The sequence below is a fragment of the Pagrus major genome, chromosome 9, assembly GCF_040436345.1.
Source record: "Pagrus major chromosome 9, Pma_NU_1.0".
Taxonomy (NCBI): domain Eukaryota; kingdom Metazoa; phylum Chordata; class Actinopteri; order Spariformes; family Sparidae; genus Pagrus; species Pagrus major.
The window spans coordinates 5,700,284-5,720,951 of record NC_133223.1 but is presented as its reverse complement, the minus strand read 5'-3'; the positions used below and the strand labels follow the sequence as shown (position 1 = coordinate 5,720,951).

At 40.4% G+C, this 20,668-nt stretch overlaps 1 protein-coding gene across 2 annotated transcripts in view; it reads left to right on the top strand.

The window, feature by feature from the left end:
* Positions 1-10,968: 10,968 nt before the first annotated feature.
* raph1a (Ras association (RalGDS/AF-6) and pleckstrin homology domains 1a) overlaps positions 10,969-20,668 on the top strand; it is an 81,217-nt gene continuing 71,517 nt past the window's right edge. For both annotated transcript variants that reach the window (XM_073474379.1, XM_073474378.1), the window contains exon 1: positions 10,969-11,003. The gene's annotated coding sequence lies outside the window, so the exon portion shown is untranslated. The remainder of the gene's footprint in view (positions 11,004-20,668) is intronic.

Below are 20,668 nucleotides of genomic sequence, written 5' to 3'. Positions count from 1 at the left end.
CAGCCAAAGGACAGTTCAATATAACAATAAGCAATAATAATAGTAAAAAATAAACAATATAATAAAAAGGTAAGAAATAGAAATAGAATTGTATATACATAATATGTACAAATATAAACAGTGTGATTATAGACAGTGTGGACAGTGTATTGTTATTAATAAATGATAAATATGAGTATGAAAATTGCCCAGTTAGTGCAAACCAAAATGACAAATGAGTTATGGGGCGCAAGGTGAGGTTCGCCCAGGGTGTCATACAAGCTAGGACCGCCACTGATCGTCACCTCTGTCCACTGTTAAAGCAGATCTGTCTATCCATGTAATGTCAGAGGTCAAGCAGGAAATAGTCAAATAAAATCAAGACAGAAAGAGCAGGGTATGCATCGAAAATACAAATGAAATTGAAAAATGAAAGGATCAAGAAAGGGAAAAAGCGGAATGAAAAGGTCAGAGACAAAGAACGAAAATCTCAGGGCTGATGCTGTAGAATGTTTTAAATTAACACAGTTATTATTCATAAGTAACATTGGCTCTGTCAGCACCATGTGCCTGCAAGCTGCAGTGTTAACTTTAAAGGGTAACTCCACCGGTTTTACACATTAAAGTGTGTTTTAAGGTCTTGGGGAGTTCTACTACATACCTGAGAAAAGGTAGTATAAAGCCTTCAGTGACTCCAGAGGAAGCTGCATGTAATCTGATAAATTATCTCCAGTGGCTAGGGTGCATTGTGGGAAGGGCTGTCACTTTATCAGATTTTTCTCTCCACAATCATTAGGGCCAAACAAATTCACGATAATGATATTATCTATATATATCGATATATCTATATCAATATATATAGAAGATTTGAAAACAAATACTACTATAATCCAAATTCATCTTTAACTTTGTTTACAACAATCTCAAAATCGATACAGCAGAGATTTTATTTATCTTATCTTTTTCTTTCACACATTCTCCTCCCCTTTTTAAAACCTGTAGCCTATGTTACCCACAATGCAACTCAGCCACTGAGTAACAGAGTGTGTAGTCAGAGATACACCTTTCAATTCATGAGGACCAGTGGAGTCAAGTGCATACAAGAGTTACTGTAGGCTGTGTGAATCAATGTAAATTTCATCTATACAGACAATGACACAAACCACACATTTGCCTTAAGGGGGTTTTACAGTCTGCCCATCTAACCCCAACTTGCATGAAATGGTAGTGCAGTGCAGTCCTGGAGCAGAGGTGAGATACTGTGGCTTCCTCCTGTGTGTCAGGGCTCAGCACGTGCCTTTTAACTTGTCACTCAAGCTCAGTTAAATTTGCTTAGGTAAAAGAAATTGATCAGATAATCTTTCCAAAATGTACAGCAATAAACTGTGATGTGATAGTTGTGGCAGTGGCTGAGAAAGCCTGATGATCTGATGATGATTCACGTGCTGAAACCCATGAAGCAACGAACTTGACATGACACATACAGCAGAGGACATTATACATGAAACGGAAATGATACAATTAAAGATCTGTGAAAGGTTTTTGATTTGGTGTTATTTCCTCCTTGGAATAAAAAAAATCCAGAATACAGAAGCGTATCAACACACACACACAGACACACACACACACTGACTGACCTTATTCAGATGTATTTCATTGATGCAGCTGTCATTAAAGAGCAGCTGGTACTTGATATCTGAGCTGCTGGCTTTGATAGATGGACAGGAGATGGATGTCTTACTGAGATTTGACACCATGATAATCTTCCCAACTGACAGACAGACAAGAAGCACATAGATGTGTTATTAAAATCCTGAAGAAATCAAAAAGCTCAGCACTGTCCACTGTATCTACCAACTGCAACTATTTCTTACATTTCATGTTCTTCAGGTGTACTATAGTCGCTGATTTTGAGTCAAAAGTAAAGCAACGATCAGACTCTCACCTCTTGTAGTACAAAGTGTTTTTATGAGATAGGGCGGGCTAGGGCTAGCTGGTTAGCATGCTAACTTCAATAGACATCTCTACAACAGAGTACAGAGACGTCTTTGACATAACATCAGCACTGTTGTTTCTTCACATTCTGTTGATAATGTTTGTTCACTTTTTGAACCAAAATTCTGGCCATATTTTACAAATTGCCCTTTTAAAGATGAATTCTAGTTTAATCATATTTTCAAGTTTTGCCCTTTGGATTTGTCACTTATGACAAAATCATACAGAGTACTTGCTAATGTCTGGAAACTGCAGCCCTTCAGATAATCAGATAAAATCAACCAACAGTTTCAATTGTCACATTATATAAACCGCTTTATCTGGAGCTAAAGTTGAAGCTGAAATGCAGAGGCAGACTCAAGATGTTTGAGGGGCGGGAGCGAAAAAAATAAAAAGGGCACAAGTTGTAGGAAGTGGGGCACCAGCGCGAAGAAAGTCAAGATTAGAGGCCACTTCACCATGTTTTGTCCACTGGAGGGGCATCCAACAGGGCACTTTATCATGTTTTATCTACCATGGGGGCATCCAACCCCTTTGCTGAAATGTCAAAGTGTCATTTATTATCATTGTGTGTTGAGTCTACTTAACTGGTCCTGCCAATCTAAGTCATACTAATTGGAGAAGAGGAGGTGTCATTTCATTAGACTGTCGCCTAAGTTCTCATTGGGGACCCAGTTTACCTGCCCCCAAAAATATAAAGTAGCGCAGTAGAGTGACTGTAGCTCATGGTTGTGTGATGTTTGTATTGGAGCAGAACTGAAACTAGGCTGTTCCTGTAGTGATGTTTGTCAGTCAGAATGGCTGTCTGTGCTGAATAAGCAGGGAAGAGAGGCTGGAGTCACAGTCTGAGCTGCAGGTCTCCTTGATCGCCCCAATTTGCTTGCTATCACCACATAGAGAGAGCTATTCCCCAAAATATATCATCATTGTAAAGGAAAGCCACCCTAAAGGAACTGCCTCTGAGTTCTAATCAAGGTGTTACTTAGGTGTGTGTGGTAAATTTGCTTTAACTGCCTGAGCAGTATTTATTGATAGTATTGTCCCACAATGCAATGTACAAAAGAATTAAAGGGGCTAGAAAAAAAAATCTGGGGAAAAAATAAGAGTTGGCAGTAGTAGAAGTTATAGCTAGCCGCAGCTTTCCATTGTATAGTTTCACAACTGTCAAAAAGAGTATGGAGAGTTTGTTCTGTTTCTTTTTTTCAATGAGGAGGAATTTAAATATTATCTTTAAATAATCCCCTAAACTATTACAAGCATTATCACTTTAAATTGTATTATTTTCTGTTTCTGAGGTTTATGAACTGCAGATGTCAGAGCTCTGCGTCTGAAAGGATCCACTCACAATTACTGAAGCAAACAGAGAAATGATTAAATAACCAGGATTTATTTCATCAGCTCCTCTTTCCTGGTATGGCGATCTGATTGCAGATTGCTGACGGGGACACATGAAAGCCTTTGTAGTCATTCTGAAAGTTTTGAAGTTAAAAATCTCCATCTCAACAGTTTCATTTTTAACAGTCTTAATTCTGAAGCAATTTCACCAATGATGTGCTGTCTTACCTGAACATCCTGTGACCTGTCCATCACTCAAACACACCATAATCATCACCAGGACCCCCACGCACATCTTGTCCTCCTGATCGATTGCTATTGATTATCAGTGTTTGACAGTAGTCTACCCTGAGGGAAGTTTCCTTCTTTTCTCACTAAGGTGCAATGAGGTTGAAACTGTCCCCTCTGTGTAAAGGTAGCTGGGCCCACAAATAACATCTCTGTTCAACATTACAGAGCTGTGAGAGAAAAGTGTCACTTCTGTCATTCTGACAGGGACACTTCCTGTGTGAAGCTGTGGCAGGAACAATGTACCCACACACACACACACACACACACACACACACACACACATGTTTACAGGTAAGCCTGCAAACACAAACACAAACACAAACACGCACACACACACACACAAACATACACACACACACAAATACACATGTACACGTCTATATACATGTACAAACATACATGCATGGCAACATATTAATGTGCATATAAATGAGCATGCAAAACATACAAATACAGTCTCACTTTGAACACACACACATACACACACACACACAGAGAGAGAGAGAGAGAGAGAGAGAGAGAGAGAGAGAGAGAGAGAGAGAGAGAGAGTGGGTAAGGGGGATTACAAACCACAATATCATCTAACATCTAACACCACACCATATTTCAAGAAAACCATTCTGAGCCTGATGATAAATGATAAATTAGTCATTGTGCAGTCACCATTAACTGTTTTTTAACTGTCACCTTACACACAACAATAACACATTTGGGGATGGGGTGGGAGGATGAACTTTGAGACTCAAGTCTTTCTCTGTAATCGGGGGGTTGTTCTTTCCAGAGAAAGGAAAATAAAGCACAGTGATGTAAGAGAGCAAAAATACAGAAGGATTATGTTGCAGACAGCACTGCACACACATCAAGGTACAAGCTATGTATTGTCATTTTTTAAACAAGGGTTTAAAAAATGAAATATTGATTGAGTTCTTTGAGTTCTGCTACATTTTACTATTTTAGACAATAGAGTGTTGAGGATGAGTTCAGGAGTCTCACAGCCTGGACAATGAAGCTGCTCTGTAGTCTGGTGGTACTTGTTGTAGTATCTGGTATGGGATACATTTTGCAACACAGACAAGGTGTAATGTTATGACGAGGGAGTATGCCCCAATTGTATGTATACTGCCAGTGATGGAATGTACCGAAGTGCATTTATTCAAGTACTGTAGATAAGAACAATTTTAAGGAGCTGTGCTTTCTTTGAATATTTCCATTTTCTGCTTTTTTATACATCCACTCCACCACATTTTGGGGGCAAATATGTCACTTTCTACCCCACTCCATTTATTTCAGGCATTTCATGCCATACGTCGTTAGAAAGCTTAGATTCTCATGATTCTATCAGTGCAAACCATTCCAATATATAAACACATATGCAAGGTTTGATCAACAAACAAACAAACAACCTAACAAACTAGCATGTTTTGCCAACGTTTGCCAACGTCTTCTCTTATTTCCAAATGCCCAGTAGATCCATTTCAGTAACACATTTAGTCAACAACACAGTATACACCAGAGATCCTGAGATGGCAGCCATTTCACTCACAGCTCATTTGAGCAGATATGAGCCTAAAACGGCCAACAAATGGTTGCATAGAAAAGTAACCCACTCTGTCTTCTTTCTTCTCCCTCCTGAGCCACTTACACTCCAGCCTCTGAATGATCAATGCATCATGTAGCCAATGAGGTTTTAAATCCAGTAATATATAGTTTATATCAGTTTTTAAAGCCCTAAACTTGGATGTTATGTAAGCTTATGTAGTTGTATGTGTTTTACTCTTTGAGTCGGCTGTTTTTCCACATAAGCTCTTGTTTTTGACCATTTGATATGCACAAAGTCAGTTTAAATAACAAAATTAAGAACTATAATAATAAATATATAATAATAGCATTTGAAGATCATAAAATGGCATTTTTAAGCCAGGGGCCTGGATATTTCCTCAGAAAAAACAAGTGTTAAGCATCGATTTTTAATGATATTGTTATTAAATTTGAACTTGGACAATGTAAGACTATATGATGTGGACCCACTGTGTTTTCCAGCTAATAGGGGCAGTCAGAGGTCATGTGCAGGCTTATTTTTGCATTAAAAAATGTAGGTGAACAATTACCCCCAAATAATTCAGTATGTTCAAACTCCTATACATTAATGCCAAAGCATGTCTGTACTTGGTTCAACAACAGCTTTGAATTTACTTTGGGATAGACTGGGATAGGCGTTTCAGGATAATTTTACATATATTTCCAGGAATGAGAAGAGGTTTAATGTGTGGGCCATATGGAGCTGGCAGACAGTGTGCCCTCAGCAGCTCACCTGGTAGAGTATGTGCCCCATGCTAACTGTGTCCTTACCACAGTGGCATGGGTTCAGTTCCAACATGGGGCCCTTTGCTGCATTCATCCTCTCTCTCCTCCATTTTCTGTCACTCTGGCCTATCCTATCAAATGAAGGCTCAAATAAGCTCAAGGCTCATTTATTTGTCATTCTACGACACAGCATTCTGTAACAAAATATAAATTGTAGTCCCTTAATGCAACACTAGAAAATTAAATCAAATTTTAAACGTGGAGTGTTGACAATCGGTTCAGGAGTCTCACAGCCTGAGGAAAAAAGTTGCTCAATAGTCTGGTGTTATGGCAGTGGATACTTCTGTATCTTTTGTCAGATGGCAGCAGGGTGAACAGACTGTGGCTGGGTGCATGTTAGTATCCTTTTGGTGGCTCTGTGCAGACATCTCATTTCACTGATGCTCTGTAGATGGTACCAGTGATGTTCTAGGTGGTTTTATTCACCCGCTGTAGAGCCTTCCTATCCTGGGCTGTGCTGAACCATGCCAGTTTGTGATATTTACAGTCAGTATGCCTACAGCAACAGCCTTCTTAAGTTTCCTTAAGAAGTATAACTTTTTTGTCCTTTTTTTTTCAACCAATAAAGGCAAAAAAAAAAAAAAATCACCTGACTGCTTCGCACAAATAAATGATTGTCCTGATAGGTTGAGATAACAATATGGGCTGTTGGGTGATCAAGGAACTGAGATACGTCATGCTGATATTTTTTTTCTGATTTAAAGGCTTTCTGTTCAACAGAGGACGACTGGGTGGAAAATTTTAATTCCTTTACCCTTCAGTTATTTGTAAACCACAGGGAGCGTCCCTCTTCAACTGACTGCGCCTCCAGATATATGTCCGCCCACCTCTGTGTCTGTCTGCTTGTATAACCTGCAGCTCCTCACACTCAGTGTTGGGTTTTGAAATGATGGAAAAATGACGTTTTTGTTTGACACGTCTCTTTGTACTGAAACATCAAGGTGAATTAAAGCTGTGCTGAGCTGCACAGGTGGTTGAATGTTTTGATTTCAATTACTTTCATATACATTTCCAGGGAAAAAGGTCAACACCAATGAGGTTATGGCAACAATGACTATTATCCCCACCTCCTCAGTGCAAAGCAAAGCAAATGTGCACATGCACACACAAATGGTGTGTTCATCTGTGGTTTCTGGCTGCAGCTTGTATCACCTCCTCTTCCTTCCTCTCTGCTGTCTGCCTTGTTCTGCTGTAGGATACCTCAACACATACAAGTGTACAATTGTTACATTGCTGGCATTGACAGCAGATATCAAATACAGCCTATATAGAGTGTAGTCCTAAAACCTGGAAATCAGTTAGCATTTGAGCACTTCTGGTTCCCTCGACTCAAAGTCTGTGAGTGTGTAGACTTGGTTTTCAGTTAAATGCCTGAAATAAAGTGTGTGGTTACCACAGGCTGAAGATATTTACGCATTTTGCTCTAGGACATAAAATACATCATTAAATGTCCCACAGTTTGATTATATATCTCTTCCGTGTGTTAAAAACGGTTAGCACTTGCTAACAAGTGTCGAAATGAGACTACAGAGGTTTAGTTACAAACTATTCTAACTCTGACTTTACAACTTGTACATTGATCAGTTTATAGAAAACATGTATAGTAATTGTGTAGGAAGTTGCTTAGTGGTGGTGACATTTAAGTCATGTGACTGTGATGTCGTCTGTTTATAGGCTAACATTAGCTTTATACTGCTAAAGATTTAAGTTGGGCTTCAAAAATCACAAAGTGGTGTTCATCTGGGAAGATTATATTGATGAACAAAATGTGTCAGATCATAAACGTGTGTTTGTCACAGAGATTATTTTCAGTGATGTTCCAAAATTCAATTAAAAAATCCCATAGGCTTTTTGTGAAGGGAACCAGATTGATGCTCACTTCTGGGTTAGCCTACAAAAATATGTCATCCCTACACCACTCTATATACCAGTACATCAATATTACAGTAATATGTAATGTTCAGAGTTAATGGATTCTATTTCATAACTGTGCCATGAGTGATGCCAGTTGTCCAACACTTTAGAATGCAGCCGGAGAAAATGACCCCTCCCCTCAAACATGTGGTTTGGTTTGAGCTTCAATGTGCAGATAGAACAATGTCTGTGCAGACTTTGACATCAAAAGGCGGTTTCACTTCCAACTGCTGGAGGAGGAAAGTTTCTCTGTGCTCATCTTAAATCTCAATCAAAGACGTGTATGAGCAGGGTTTCATGACGTCATGACTTGTCATCGCATTACTATAAACAACTCACACAAGTGTAATGTGGAAAATGGACACCTCCAGAACAAAAGACCTGCTGTTGACATTATTATATGATAAACATATAATTATTATTATTGATTGATAATATTTACACACCTCATATTGATTTATAGCTGATACCTTTTTGGGGGGGAAATGAAAACAAACAGGTACTAATATTAAACTGATACAAAATTAATGTATGCACCAAAGAATATTTTGAGTTTGAAATATTTATATGATACTCAGCATTGCCTGTTTTTGTAATTCTTTTGTTTTATACCAATACCAATTGATTAGAGTTGAACTGATCCTGCTTACTTTGCATTTTGCTATATACTGTCCTACATGTCGAAGCATGCTATTTTTTTTTGGTCAGTGTATTTCATTGAGTTTTTCATACATATGCAGTTTACATAAACAGCAGAGATGACTCAGACATATTAAATAAATAGAAGAGAAAATATAAACAAAATAAAACAAACAAAATGGCAATCAATCTACTCCATAGACTGCTGAGAACACACACACACACGCACACACACACACAATGATTCAGAACACATTCATATTAAGACAACATATAATAGCTAATATAACCCTGAAACTTTGTAATATGTGTTTACCATATTTACTTAGAGAGAAAGATGAAGAGGAATTTAAAAAGAAGAGGAAATGAAAGGCATCCACACAATACCATTTTTTATATATTTTTTTCTGTTTTGAGAAAATGCATAAAAGAGCGAGATTCCAAGCCAAAAGGGCTGAGTAGGCTGTTCTGTAGGCTGACAAACTGTGGTTTGTCAGGTTAAAATCTTCTGATGGTACACGATAGTCCAAGAAAAGGGCACAGTTCAATTGTCCGACATACAATGTCTGAATAAACTTTAAATATAAAGGACCAGAATGCTATCAGCTTGTGACATGACAAACATATATGATTAAGGCCAGCAGGAGCTTGTTTTGTGTCACAGATAACCTCAGGGGACATTTTTGAAAAGCTTTAAAGAGGGAAACTGAGTAAACTTGCTTCATATAAACTGAATAAATGACTAACTGAATAATGGAATAAATGATGTGCTGGTAGGGCAAACTCATTCCTAATTTGATCAAATGACATAAAAATGTTATATATGTTATATACAACAGCCTAATGTTCACAACTCCCTTTATGGACAACAAATCAAATGCATTATCCATGAGGGAGGCTGGGAACAGATGGCTGGCTACTACTACTGTTAACTACACAGGCAGCCTCAGACCACTAGAGGTCAGACTTTGGTGTAAAAAGCAGCTTAAACACTGAACAAGGTGCTGACTTACAGAGAGAGAGACACACAGAGAGCCAGAGAGAGAGAGAGAGAGAGAGACAGAGAGACAGAGAGAGAGAGAGAGAGAGAGAGACAGACAGACAGACAGAGAGAGAGAGAGAGAGGGAGAGAGAGAGAGACAGACAGACAGAGAGAGCAAGAGAGAGAGAGACAGAGAGAGGGAGAGAGAGAGAGTGATAGAAATTGGGACAGAGAGAAACATGGGATGAGAAACTCATCTAACCTATATATATATAAAAACATACTAGATCTATATAATAGCCTCTAATGAAACTATATGCTACTATATAGAATAGAATAGAATAGAATAGAATAGAATAGAATAGAATAGAATAGAATGACCTCATCAGGCTGATTGGTTGAGGCTGATTTCTGGGTTGGGCAGGACAGGAAACAAGGCACCGGGAGCGCGTATCCATGCCCTGCGCGTTCCCGACAGAGATTTGGGGATCCGGTGTAGAGAGAGAGAGAGAAAGAGAGAGAGAGAGAGAGAGAGAGAGAGAGAGAGAGAGAGAGAGAGTGCGTGTGTGTGTGTTGGTGTGTCAAGTCTGACTCTAGAAGACCGGAAGTGGAACGATTTCAGCTTCACAATAAACAAAGAATTTGAAACCACCAACCAGCTTACCTTGTCCCCCAAAAGGGTTTGTCATTTTAATAAATTAGCCTCTGGATTGTTATCGTCTCAACATGCTGGTTGAACCTCGCCATAAATATGAAGGATTGTGATGTTATGATTGGGATAGGACATTTTTAATTTTTTATTTCATCTGGCTCCATTGGGGTCCATTCATCTGGAAATGCACATGACAATGCAGGACGCAGTACAGAGTTGAGGAATCAGTGAGGCTTTTCAATTAATCAATTAAGAAAAGCATCTGAAGGATATTACTGTAGTGACAAATATAATATAAGGATGTGTTGCACAGAGACAAATGAAGGGAAGTATGGGATGTTACACTGTGGTACACAAGACAAATCTGAGCTTGGTGCATAGCAACATCATGTTAAAAGTATTATAACTTAGTTATATTATAATATTAAAATGTAGGCTTACAATATAAATACATCTAAACAAATGAAAATGGCGTTTATTCGAAGAGTCTGGGGGTTTATTTTATCAATAAATGTCATCAAATACATTTCTTTTATTTATTTGTCAAATAACAGTTGCTGGTTTCATACAGCAGTGATGATGGTTTATTGTGAAAGTCTCGCCCGGAAGTCCTCCACTTTGCCTGCCTCTAGCTTGACGCCAGTGTGTTGGGATTCAGTGTGGCAGCAGGGGAAATCAGGGAAATCTGGGATATCTGGGAAAGCGGAGTCGGTGAAAACCGGGAATAAACCGGCAGATATCCCGACGAAGCTTTGACCGTCACCCCGCGGGGCTCCCCGCCGGACTCCTCTCCTCTGTCTTCCCGCTGCTGGCTGCGCTTTTTTCTCCCAGAAATCTCCCTGGATCCGCACGGTAAGTAGCCCAATTCCCCTTCACCTAAACGCATCTCTATCCCACCACACTCACCCCGCTTTCTCTTCCTCTCGCTGTTTTTCATGTCTGGGATAAAACTGGTCGCGGTTAAAAGCCCGACACTGCACCTTGATGCTGTGACAAACGGTGAGCAGAGCCGTTAATTAACATCCGCTGGAATAAAAGCCAATTAATCCCGTCAGCGGCTGCATGTGTGTGCAGAGAAAGGAGAGGGGTGGGGGTGACAGAGAAAACCACTAGCTCCACAGAAAAGCGCCTCTGATTCACTGAATTCGCTCCAGTGGCTGCTGCTGCTGCTGCATATGCACACGCAGGCTTGGTTTGTGGCCGCAAGCGCCGTTTCTCATTGTGCATGTGTGTTTTTGCGGCGCTGTATTAATCGCCGCAGGGCCTGCAGAGCGCACACTCCCGGCCTGGATGCGCAGGTTGGCCGGGCGGCAGCAGCAGCAGCAGCCGGCTGACAGCGCCTCTCCAGCCGGGATATTTGCGTTGAGCGCTGCAGCTCGGAGGCCAGGCGTGCTGAGCTGACACGAGCAAGGCGTGGCATTCATATAGCATTACACAGCCATGGGCGTGTTCCCCGCAGCTGCCACACAACTGACTGACATACAGAATGTCTTATTCATTAATCAGGCATTGATTGCACTGACGTGAGCCTGTATATGTATGATGTCATCGTTGTGTGGTGTTTGTATCTTTCATTGTGTTTTATTGAATGAGCAGCCAGGCCACAGTTTAGCCTCGAGCCTCATTTAAGAATCATTTAGAATTCAGCATCATCAGACATGCAGGCCTGCCATCTGTCTGTCTGTCTGTCTCTCTTCCTGCTGGTCAGCCTGTCTCACCCTCTTGTCCTCCAGCCACAGTGTACTGTACACTGTTTCACTGTCTCACTTCTAGAAGGTGAGCCTGTCTGTCTTCCTGCTGGCAGACCTGTCTCTGTGTCAACATTATGAATTGTGATTATTCAGCCACACTGAGCATCAGGGTTTATTAGATCACTTTGTTATATTGGGATAACAGTCTTGGATTGGATGCATGATGGATACTGAATCAGTATGGATGCAACAGAACCCTCTCCAGGGTTTGGTATAGTTTCAGAACCTTCCACACTGTTGAAATGTTGATCGGTTCATATTTAAATGGGCAATTTCTAAGATGTCAGAGGCATCGATGGACTGTGTTACAGAGATGTCTACTGAAGGTAGCATGCTAACCAGCTAGCCCTGGCCAGTTCCGTCTCCTAATACCACTTTGTACCTAAGAGGTGACAGTCTGATAGCCCCGGTAGTTTCAGCTGGGGGATGTAAAAGTGGCGAGTTTGCTACTTTTTCTAATAAGAAAAATGTCAAGAAAGGAAATATTTTTACATGCGTTTTCTTTACTAAACAGAAAAAATACAACTGTCCGCCACCCGAATTGAAGTTTCTCTCTTTTACCAAACTGAGATGAGTTTAATTTCCTCATTAACTCATCGTAAAACACGCTTCTGTACTGTATCCTCTGTCTTCAAACCTACCTGAGGCTGTGTTCAGTCCCAGTCTGGTGTCCGGCCGTGTTCACTGGAAGGCAGCTAGGCCCAATAGAGCTGAGCCCCGTTGACCGCAGTGCTGGCAGACTCCAGTTAGCTAAGAAGCCCACTACCACACAGATAGCTACAGCAAAGGGTAGCAGGTCCAGTACAGTGAGCAGCAGTTTGCGGTCATAGTGCCCCCTGTAGGTCTTGAGCTACTTCTTTCTTTCGTTCTTTAATTTCTTTCAAATGAAACCTTTAAGTGGTCATTTTAAAGATCTTACTTGGAGATGTTTAAATATGTAATTTTCGCCAATTTCATTCATTTACCCAAAGGACCAGAGTTCTCAAATGCTACACTTGCACAAAGTTAACTCAGGAATTATCTGATGTGTGAACAAGTAACCCGCGATTTGAAGGCAGCTTTCAGTACCTGACAGTTCTTCAGTGTAGAACAGACACATTTAGGTCAGCACCAGATAATCTTGAGATTGTATATACCTAGCCTGACCCTCCCTGATGGAAATTCATTAATTTCCGAGGTTGTAGGTGAGAATGTTTGCTCTTTCCATTGAAAGTGGCCCTTGAACATATTTCTCTGTCTTTTGTCCAAAGCAAACTGGAATAGGCTTTGACCTCTCTGTGGCCTTTGAAAAGGGGAAATGGGTACGGAGAATAAATCTTTCCATGCATTAATACATATCCTTGTACACAAGAGCACATGAAATAAACACATTTTTATCCATCCCATAGAACTGCATGGTGATTTCAAGTGTGATTTTAAACAAAGCAGAATTTTTCAAACAATGTCTCTTCCAGCGTTTATTACTGTGTTTGAACATAATGTACTTACAATCACATCCTCTCTCAACACTGTTGTCTGCAACCAGACCCATCAGAGGCTAAGAGTAATCATTCGGACAGGCTTGAGACGTCCCACCTCTATAACACACTTGCGTGCAGCAAAGTGGGGCACTATCTCGCAGTAGTGCTGAGGGTTAACTGGAGTATAAAAATCCCTGCTGCCCTACTTCAACTGAAGGCTGCTCCGACTGTATCCAACCAGCCAGTTAGTCTGAGCTTCACGTCTGAGACCAGCAGGGTCCTGGTTTACTGATTCAGTATCCTTCACTGCTCACCCCATGGTGTTCCTCCTCCCAATGACCCATCTCCTACTGATCTAGCAGTGGGGCATTATCTTTTGATTGTGTTTGAGTTGTCATAGGTGTTCTTTTCTTCACATTGATGTCATTTAAGCAGCTGGTTATCACTAATAAGAAGGTGAATCATCAGAGAAATCCTGATGGAATTTGAAGCTGATCTATTATGATGTAGTAATATTGTGCTTTGACAAGTTTCTAGAGAAATCTGGTTACTTCTGCTCCTAAAGATGGCAATGCTAGTCCATCCACTGTGCTTCAAGGTATTGTGGCAACCAGACAGACTGCATTACAATTTGCTTTTAGTATTCGCACCCCCCTCATGGTGATACTGTAGAGTTTTTAAAACACCACCGGCAGCTCAGAACAGGTTATCTCAAAACCACTTAAGTTTTGCTATGCTGTTGTCAAATGGAACAATTGTCCTGGTGGTTACGACATGGGTAGTCGTGGACATTATATATGTGACCAACATATCTGCCATATGCGAGGCAACAGCAACATATATGTTGTATTTCAGTGCCATGTTGATAAAATAAACTCCATGGGACTAACAACTACAATATATTAAAGAGGAAACAGGCAACTTTACCCCCCCCCCAGTGATTCCAAGTGGCATTTCTGTTGTCACCACTGTTGCAAAGACAACCAGGCTGTTTAAGTTTTCCTCATAGTAGCGACTACTAACAACACAGGACATAATGTCAGTTTATTCATTCAGTTAGTCTATAATGGAGACATGAAAGCAGATAGAAATGTTGCCAGCCTGACAGGCCTTCAATTATCCCAGAGATGTTGTGCCCTGTGGCAGACAGAGTAGCACAGTGAAAGCGAGGATTATAAGAGAACAATGTAAACCGGATATTGTCATTATATTATATAGCCACTACTTTGTGTAATCAACATAAAGTTAATAATGATATGTTAAAAAAAAACTACTTGTCTATCGGTAGTTAAACTACCCATCGCATGGCGTCTGCCAGTTCTCAAAACATCATCACATGATCAAACACGTCACAAGTTGTGAACTCAGAGCTTTCAGAAAAACTCTACAGACAAAGTCATTAACCTCAGTATGGACTCAGACTCTTCCAGTGAACACTAAAATTGACCTCATTTGAATTTGAATGCAGCATCAAAATTCGCAGTAGATATTAATACATACTACATACTAATTATATGTAGTGTGTACTATGGTTTTATAGTGAACAGTTTTTTTTTCTAGTATAGGGTAAAAAACAATCAGTTTCACACAAACAGGAAATGTGATGAGCCGACGTCAATCAAAGTGTGACTGGAATGTCAAAGACAGTTGAACTTCTAAAACAAACTAAACGTTATTTTTGTTTGTGAGATTCTCCTACAGCTCCTCCATTTCCTGTTTGTATGTGGGAAAATGTGAAAAGTGTTTATTAATATGAATACTGATATTTTGGAGCATCATGTTTTGTCATTTTTCCAACATAACACACAACACGACCACCTGCTAAGAGTAAGTATGTAGTATAGAATTAGGACACAAAATAGTCTAATGAACCTTTATGTACTGTTGTCTGTCACCTTCAGGCCTTTTACATCCACTAATACACTGGAAATATCATCAAAATGTCCGAGTTGTTGACATGAAATGAAGATTCAGCCACAGATCAAGATATTAGTGATAATACAGTCACGGTCAAGGTAATATGAATGTTCAGTTCAATCCCCAGCTATGCTCAGACACTTAAATACATGACTGCTGTGGGAATTGTACATCTGTATTTCCAGGCTGGCCTGCGAGCATGAAGAGACCATGCGGGTCTTGTGTTCTTCCTCTGGCAGCTCTGCAGCCATCTTGTAAACATCAGACTCACTGCACTGGTTACATCTGTATCAGCTGCTCTGCTGCAGTTTGTCAGAAGATTCTCACTGGTGGCTGCGAGAGGTCAACCCAGGTCACCATCTGATGTTGTTTTCTTCTCCCTCTCTGTCTCTCTTTGTGTGTCTCTTTTCGCCAAGTGTATGGAAAAGTCATCCCTCCTTTTCTCAGGAAATTCCTCCTTGTCCCAGGGGTGAGACAGACAGAGAGGGTGTGAAGGAGCTACAGAGCAGCTCTGCTTCAGAGGGACACTCCAGGCCTAGCTTTCTTATTTATACTCAACATCTTTTATTTGGTTGCACCCTCTGAGTATGTTAAAACTGTTGTGCAAAGGGACTGTTATGACACTTTTCAACCTTGGTGCATTCAAGAAGCCTCAGACACTTGAGATTTAACATTGGGCCCCTACAAAGCCATGAGTTTAATGCACGAAACAGTCATCACTGTAAGACAGCATTTGTGAAACTAATGTCTTTACACATTTCACATGACTATTACTTTAAATCAGATAGAAAACATGTGTCTCTGTGTGAACTGAGCACATGTGGAACACCATTTCACATATATGTAAATAGCTCTCACCTACAGTACAGTGTTTCAAGCTGTTGAGTACACTATAGTGTAACGCAGCACTACTGTGTAGTAGTCTATAGTGCAGTCTGTTTTGCTGCGTCAGTGCTAAACCTGCAGAGACACTCACACATTAAACATTGGAGCATGAAATAGGAGATGGTGTGTGTGTGTGTGTGTGTGTGTGTGTGTGTGTGTGTGTGTGTGTATGTGTATATAGAGTGTGTTCGTCATCCATGGCTGTGTCTGTTGGACTGTGACCAGATTGTCTGGTTGGCAGTGATGTAGAGTGCTTATCTGCTTATTTCGATGCTATGGTAAGGGTTGCAAGACATTCTGGGCAGATTAACTGAAGGGCCCAGACACGGCAAACCTACATCAAAGAACTAGCTGCGATGAAGGCTGACTGTGGCGTCGCCTCACATCACCTGTGTCTCGACGAATAGCTGCACTTGATCACACCGCAAAGACTACAGCTGACAGCCAACTGCGTGAGAGGAACTAACTCTGTATGCCACCAGGTGGCAGTAGTCTATATTCGTCATTCCTAAAGGGAAACTGGAAGACTCAGGACTGCGGATATACCAGTTGTGGTTTAATGAAGCAGCATTTGCATTTTCACACCACTCTCACTAATATATCCACTTTTAATCAAGAATATATCCGGGAGGGAGTTGCAAATGGCACTAGCAAAGAGGTGACGAAGAAAAATTAGGAGAAACTGCACTAAATGGGTGAAATCACGGATACTGCAGCGCCAGGCTCAATGGGCTGTCCCTTTCTTTGTCTGTTTCTCTTCTCGTGCACTGATTTGAAAGCTGCAGACAAGGGCTGACTAGTGCCAATGATGTGGCACACATCGCAACAACCAGGGCCACCATGCTCACCGACGGTCCTGACATTGGCCGATGGTCAACACATTGGCCGATGGTCAACTGTAAGTCTGGTGTGTCAGGGCCTCAAGGCTTCATGGCTAACCAGTCTAATGCAGGATGGCTAGTATGGCTATTTTTAACATGGAGGTCAGTCACACTGACGGGCTAACTCAAATGCTACATACCGTTTCATTCAATTATTTTCATTATTGCCCGTCATTACTTTAATATTCATTGGGAGTATCTGTCTTGGTGAATTTGATTGCATGTTGTCTTTCTAATCATTTTAACTCCTTCCAAAAACCAGTTGTCACCAGTAGAGACTGCTGTACAAATACACTCAGTTACCAGTTTATTAGGTGGCCTAGTTAAAATGAATTTAGCTGAATACAACAGCAGTAACTGCTCCCTCCTCCCTAAGGTTTTAATGTTCAGTATCTGTTGAAACTGTTTTAGAGAGATCTTTATTCAACTTTATGCTCATTTTGGTGGCTGTTTGTGGTATTTTTGAATGTTATAGTGTTATGTGTGATTATTGCATTTAGAGGTGTTTCTGATATTGAATTAATATTCCCATCGAGGGTAGACTCTATTGCAGCAGCTGGGGGTGTAGGACTTTTAGTTGTGTTAATAAGGTGTTAATGGTTAGTCATTTTCTCCGTACAGATTTTTACTAAACTGCCAACCAATTGTTCTCTTATTTTAATGGACTATGGTAACCTTTGCACTGGAGAGTGCCCTGACCGAGCACACTGAGGGTTTTTTGCAATTATCCATCACATCTTCTGTTGCCCATGTGTCTACTAACGTGTACCATTTGTATTTCTGCAAACCAGTAAAAAAAAAAAAAGTCAAAATTCTCTCGAAATTCTGGCTGCTTAGAAGCTTTTGGTTCTGGCTCAGCGTTTCAGAGCCATCAGTGTGGGTGACACAGATAACTAAAGCACCTTGATGGAGTCTCCTGAGCCTGAACCAGCTGTCTAGCCTCGGTAGATTAACAGCCATATTCACATGTATAATAAAAATGGCCTAGTTTCAGTCGGGTTGAGATTAGGTATTGGATTAAATATTAAAGGAAAGCTTGAGTAGAAGCTGAACAAAGAAGCTGTTTAATTTTTTAATAAAGTTGAAATCCAACACAGGTAAATAGCATTACATGAAAATCATCACCACCAGTCAGGACACCAGTGAAAGGTGTTAAGCTTAGCTGTGCAGTAATGCATTAAAGTTAATTTATTATTATAAAACTGTTATCATACAATGCACAAGAAGGTCAGAAAGCAGTGAGTAAATAAGTGATTGTTATTGTTGACGTTTCAGGACATGTTGAGGTCACGCAGTCTTATTTCAAACACACAACATGTCTGTGCTTTCTGTATAGACTGAACTCGACTGTGATACCAGCTGTGTGTTTGAGTGTGTGATTAGCATCTGTATCTTGTGTCCCCTCTCTCTCATATTAATGTTGATCTGCATGTGTGTCTGTGTGCGTGCGCACTGATAACAATGAATGCTTTTTCTGCTGTTTGTTGTTGAAACAGGCAGCTGGCAGCTGAATGCAATGACTCAGCCTGTGTGTATGTTTGTGTGTGAGTGGGTGTGCGTGAAGACACACACACACACACACACACACACACACACACACACACACACACACACAGTGACAAACACACTATTAATGGAGTATCCAGATGAGGTAACAGTACTCAAGTTTCCTCTGTCTCCCCTTAGTTAACTGCTCTGTAAACTAAACATCAGGAACAAACAGCAGAACAATGAAAGAGCCTGGTGGTGCGTTCACTACATAGTATCTTAAAATGTTTGTACATAGGCGATAGGATTTCACTGGTTCTGTGATACTATTCTGTGGTATGTGCACCAGGGAAACCCTCAGAAACCCATCAGGGTCCAGAGGTCAGGGATGCCATTTAGAAAGCTGGTGCTGGTCTGAAGAACATTCCTGTAATAGTCTCGGTGACGTGGTTAAGAACAAGGAAATCTGGGAAAACAAACTAAAAGAACTGGATGTTTCACTGGTGGGTTCAGTCGTCACTATAAAAATCCAGTCAGCTTATCATACAGCCAGCAAAAACACAGGCGAGCAGATCAAAAGACAAAAAAGAGTTCTAGATACTCAAACAGAGAACAGAGAAGATGTTATAACTGATGTACAAGAACGTAAAGTTTTGATTTAAATCAAGAACCGACTGAGGATCTGATCAAAGAGTGTGTAAACAAGAACCCAACTGATTTTTAGGGACGATGCTGAACCCGGTATTGGGGATTTTAAAAATTCTGATATCGATATAACGTCCAATATTCTTTTATACACACAATATACATGAACACACATTTCTACAAGGATCCCTCAGATGTGGTTATAACACATGTGACAAGGGTACATATGGAACAGAGGCAAAAAAAAAAATTTGATTGACTAGAATTTTAATAATTATAAATTATCCCTAGCATCATTTTTCTGCACAAAAAGTTTTCATATCAGGGTATATTGGACAACATATACACATCCATCCATCTGTGATGGGCCAATATCAGCTGATAACGCATGGCTGGACACATTTCAGTTGTTACCAAAGAAATGGAGATTTAATACCCAGCCAACGTTTGAACATTCATCAGTAAGGATGTTGTGTTTCCTCATGTCTGTGTCATTTCATTATCTAACTTAAATTAATTTTGTTAGTCCAATTGTTAAAAACATTTAAGAAAAGATTTATTTGACAGTTCTGCATTGAGAAAATATATCTTCTGAATATAACAGCATCATGGCTTTGATTTTAGTATTTCCCTTCAGTGTCTGTGTGTGGATCTGTTGTGGCAGGAAGCTTTGGACAGGATTCTGTACAGACTCCCTTCATCTTCATTTTGAAGAAAACAGCGAAGTTCAAACAGTTTTCAACCAGCAGCAGCAGCACTGTCTGTCTCCGTCTCTCTTTAATTCCAGACAGATGTAGAGTCACTCTGGCTGCTGTTGCTGTGGTACTGCACAGCCCTCGTTCTTGGAAAATGTAATCTCATTTCTTCTTTTCTGTTTTTTTTTCTATTCTTTTATTTTTCCCTTTCGTGTTTTTCCTCAGCTGCATATTTCTTGCCAAGGCACTTTTTCGCTCCTTCCCTCTCTCTCTTTGTCTTTCTGTGTCTATGTACCTCGGCCCTCATGGAGATCCAGGAGCAGGCTGTGCAGCTGGGGATCAGGACTGTCATTCTGACTGTGTTGAATGGAGGCTGACTGCGTTCCCCTCTGTATACTCTCCATGAATATTCTGCCATAGCAGTTGAGGAAGATCCTTCACTTGAGATTCAGATTGAAGGAAAAATACATTGTACTTAATGAAAGGAAACAAAAATCCATTACAAGTAGAGTTTCTGCATTCAGAATTTTACTTTTGTAGTGCAAAAATGTTAATGAGAAAGTGTATCAAGTGATGCATTTGGCTGATATTACAAACGTGTCAGACAAATGTTAATGTTGTAACAGCAATAGCTCAGTCCATAGGGACTTGGCTTGGGGACTCAAAGGTGGCCGGTTCAAGTCCCACTTGGACCAGAAAAAGTGTAATGTGGACTAGTAATGGAGAATGCTAGTTCACATCCTGGGCATTGCCGAGGTGCCCATGAGCAAGGCACCGACCCCTAACACTGCTCGT